The sequence below is a fragment of the Thunnus albacares genome, chromosome 1 (genome assembly GCF_914725855.1).
Source record: "Thunnus albacares chromosome 1, fThuAlb1.1, whole genome shotgun sequence".
Taxonomy (NCBI): Eukaryota; Metazoa; Chordata; class Actinopteri; order Scombriformes; family Scombridae; genus Thunnus; species Thunnus albacares.
Window position 1 is genome coordinate 25,375,946 of NC_058106.1, and position 4,224 is coordinate 25,380,169.

General features: G+C 38.2%; 1 long non-coding RNA gene across 4 annotated transcripts; it reads right to left on the minus strand.

The window, feature by feature from the left end:
• Positions 1-944: 944 nt before the first annotated feature.
• Positions 945-4,023, minus strand: LOC122988490. Of its 4 annotated transcripts, none has more exons than XR_006404812.1 (7): positions 3,782-4,023; positions 3,576-3,684; positions 3,336-3,465; positions 2,679-3,245; positions 2,415-2,594; positions 1,992-2,104; positions 945-1,764 (listed from the first exon to the last, which is right to left on the minus strand). It is a non-coding gene; the product is annotated as an uncharacterized LOC122988490 (long non-coding RNA). The 4 variants fall into 4 exon arrangements; XR_006404815.1 differs by having other exon boundaries at positions 2,679-3,003; positions 3,152-3,245; positions 3,576-4,023; XR_006404814.1 differs by having other exon boundaries at positions 945-1,740; positions 3,576-4,023.
• Between the last annotated feature and the right edge of the window lie 201 nt (positions 4,024-4,224).

Consider the following 4,224-nt stretch of genomic DNA (forward strand, 5'->3'; position numbering starts at 1 on the left):
TATTACAAATGTGGATATACTTCAATGAATTAAGTGTAGATTTTTTTTCAAACCATATAGTGACTTCAGTTGTAGGTCTTCCTGGAGAGACTGGCAATGCATTTCAAACATATCTTTTCCACAAAGGATCACCTTAGGATCATCCTCACTCTATACTGTTTGAGAATCGTTCTTCTCAATCAACGGCGACAGAAATGATGACCACTGAATGATTCATTAAAACCAAGAATTGTGTGCATCCAGGGATTGTCTTCAGTGATATGTGAGATTGTACCATATACCTGCTCATCAGAAAATGGAAGTCTTAGCCCTTGACTTTCCATTTTTTTCATATCATTTATCAACAGTTCCAGTATAACATCAAAACTATACTTGTGCCAATCTTGTGCATGAAAAAGTGATACCAAATGAATGTTCATCAAAACCAAATTCAATTTTGGGGGCAAGTTTCTGACAACAAAATAAAGACAGCCAATTTTGTGAATTCCACATTTAGAGCCATGAGGATTGACTGTATCAAAATCATCATAGTATACTTGAATTTGTAATTTATGTCTTTTTTCTGTAAACAAGGGGTGGGTTTTAAAATAACTTCCATCAAAAAAGTCAGTATAAGTGTCAGGCTCTGATCAATACTCTTTCTTTAGGAAAGCACAAATGTCTGGATTTCTGCACATGAAGTTCAATGTTTCTAAAATTGGCACATTTATAAAAGTATCCTTCACAGGTACTTAACCATAAGTACAGTATTTCTGTTGTCATATATCACCTGTTGTCATATATCACTCCCAGTGTTATTGCTACTGGCTCGACAAATCCCCATTTTAGGCTGAAGTTTTTATTTTGTTTTCATTCTGTATTCAGATTTGTGAATGTGGTTTTCAAATTTTTCAAAAGATTCATTTATCACAGATATGTTAGGGTCAGTTATAGGTAAAGCCTGCGAGCAAAGCTCACTCCTCCAAATCTCCCACAACTGAAGATCCCAAACTGTTAGAAATCCCACTCGCCTGTAATTTGTCCACAATAGATGCACATGTGTCTTTGGTTTGATCTTTAGTAAGTCCTGAATCACTGCTCTCAGAAGAAACACTGGAAGAGCTACATTGATTTTGGGGATTAAATTGGTCCTCCAAAGCATGTGCTTGAGATGAAGTCGCAACTGGCTCTCTAAAGGAAGACGCAACAGTTTAAGTTTGAGCTGGACTGTGCTATGAACACTATTAAGGTGCTTCTGAAAACCTGCATATGTTAGGAACTGATGCCTTCACCTTTGCTGAGAACAAAACAATATGAACTTGGGTCCAGGATAGTATCCATGTTGAACTCTTAAATGTGAAATCAACTGCTGACTGCTGGGATACTGTTTCTGACACATAAAACAGGTCAGCATTGTTATAGCCTCTTACTCACAGAGTGAGAGCACTACTGGCTGATTAAGCAGTCTGGCTCTCAAGTCTCTAAATCTGGGTGACTCCATTTTCCCCACATCAATATTATACACTGTTATCTGCAGGAATGTGTAAAAATTCACAAATACAACATCATAAGACAAATTAAACACAAAATGTGCTTTGAAGAGTTCATCAAATGCCCCGAGGGAGCGATTTGCCTGGCATGAGATGAGATGCTTGTCCATGGTGATGTAGAAGCTGTCAATCTTGCTCTTCTGACGCCCAACAGCAAGGAGGTACAGCTGCTGACCCTGCTGGTTGCAGAGACGCTCCTCTAAACTGCAGCCTGACCAGGGTTGAGATGACGAACCTGAACATTAGACACAATAATAATGCGCAGCCACAGATAAAACTACATTATAGAAGTGATTACTGAAACATCTTCTCACTGGCTAGTGCAAGATGGGAATGCCTGTGAAGACTTAATTTCAGTTTCATCCATTTTTTAACAATTTACATTCTCATTTACACATGTGGCTAAGAAGGTGATGTGAAAAAATATAAACACCTAAAAAATCACATTAATATTATAATTACCTTATTAAAGACTATAAGTCTCTTAACTGCATCACATTCACTAATTCTGGAGACTTCAGTCCCCCCGGTGGTGTTGGTGGAAGGAGATGTATCAACAACAATGGGGGCCATTTCTTGGTCGTAGGCAGACGACAAAGAGTCACAAGAATTAACTGAAAACTCTTGAAATTTAATTCTTTTCCAGTTTGAATGAGAACAGGGAGGCATTATGAGATAGTTTTATACAGTCATCTGTCCATTGTTCATATTTATCCCAATCCAAATAAACTTTCAGAGATACACAGAATAAACAAATTAAAATACTATCTCACAGGTGCTCGCGTTTCCCAGTTTTAATCATATAGTCATAAAAATAATGAATGAAGCAACTATAACTGCAATTATAGCAAATGGTTTAAAACAAGCAAAACAAATACAACCTACTTGTCTCAACCAGATCACTTCCTGGGGGAATTTATGCTGACTGCACTAAGCGACGCAACTCTGGTGTTGAAGTGAGCTGCTTAGCCTCTTTATGACATTTGGCTTGAAGAACACATCCCATTTCTGAAACAGCCTGGAGGATGTCTCATCATCAAATAGGAGCATGAAGTCTTGATCCACCTTTAAGAAAGAATATATTAAACTGTTACTACAGGAAATACTTTTACATTTCAAGCCATTCTAAACATTTCATTCCAAACTTACCAATCCCTTTGTATCCAGGAATCTTGGGAAGGTGGAGAGGACATCGACACTTCTGCCTGGGTTATTAACAAGCTTCTGACAATGCTGAAAGGTCTCTGGAAAATCATTGAATGGTATGGTTGAACAAAGACATGGCCTCTTGGCAAGCATCCTCATCAAGCTGCCTTTCAACATTAACAGTCCTTTGAAAATGTGGGCCTCCTGGAGAAAAGTCAATAGAGCTATTTGGTGGCAGTGCAGATCCTCAATGAATCTTCCTTTGGACTGTTATCAGACGCCAAGAAATGTGAAATCCTGTGCTGCTTGCAGCATCATAGAAATGTTCCTGAAATGAAAAATATTAAGTGCGCTGTAATACTCGGCTTATAAGAGATCTCAGAGAATTCAAATGTCACTGTCATGCACATAGCTTCGTGTCACAATATGCAAGTATGACATGAAAGTGTCATGCAAACAGTAATAATGACTATTACACGGCCTTTCTTGGAATATGGATGCTTGAGGGAAGGGAACAGCATCACTATCCCAAGAGTGCACTCTTCTCTGATTGCTTTAGTGGAGAGGTGCCTGAGAGGAGATGTTAAATTAGTAATTTAAATGTATGCAGTAGCCATGCAGTTATTTGGCACAAATAAAAAGGATATGAAACACACATACCCATGATTATCAATCATGTGAGCCACCAGTATGTTAACCATTTCTCTTCTTGTGGCATCTGTTGTTTGGTACTCCTGTAATAGTCTACTTATTCACCACTGGACTTCCCTCTTAGCACAGCTTCATTCAACTAATAATAAACAAAAACATGAGAATGGTGATAAACAGCTTTTCTACAGACTCAGAGTGAAAAAATGTGAAAGTGTTCAGAAACTCATGAGAATCAAGCTTTGTTATAACCTGTTTAGCAGACATTGCAACACATGTATCCTCAATTCTTTGTCTCTTGCCAGGGACCTCATCTATGATTACAGTTGATGCACTTGAGCTGAAGCTTTGAGTCAGACATCTCAGAAGCAGAAGACAAGAAGCAATCAGAAAATTCTAAAGGAATAGAAAAAGTGTGGATAATTTTATTCTGTAGGGTGTAGAGTGCTTGATTATACCTGCCTTTACATCCCACCGTGATTTGAGAAAAATGTTAGCACCACCCCACACTGCCTTGTCTAATGAGGTCGCTGAATATTTCTGCATCAACTTCTGTCCCTGTTCCATGCATCATGGTATATAACTTTTGCATCAGGAGGCAGGCAAAGTCTCTTGATGACTGGAAAAGATAGTAAGATAAAACTGAATGTGCTTTTGAAGTCAACACTGTTTCTTGCCTCTCAGCGAATGACTGTTCACGTTAAATACATTCATCCACCACTGCATAATCATTAAATAGACCTAGAGCATTTTGCCCTCGCAAAACCCATTCCCCCTTAAATCCAAATGTGAAAGTTGATGATTGGCTTTTTTTTTAATTGACTGTTTTGGTGTATATTATGCTCTACACTCTACTAGGCACACATTGCAGAACTGAAAATGTTTAGCAATTTACCCCCAT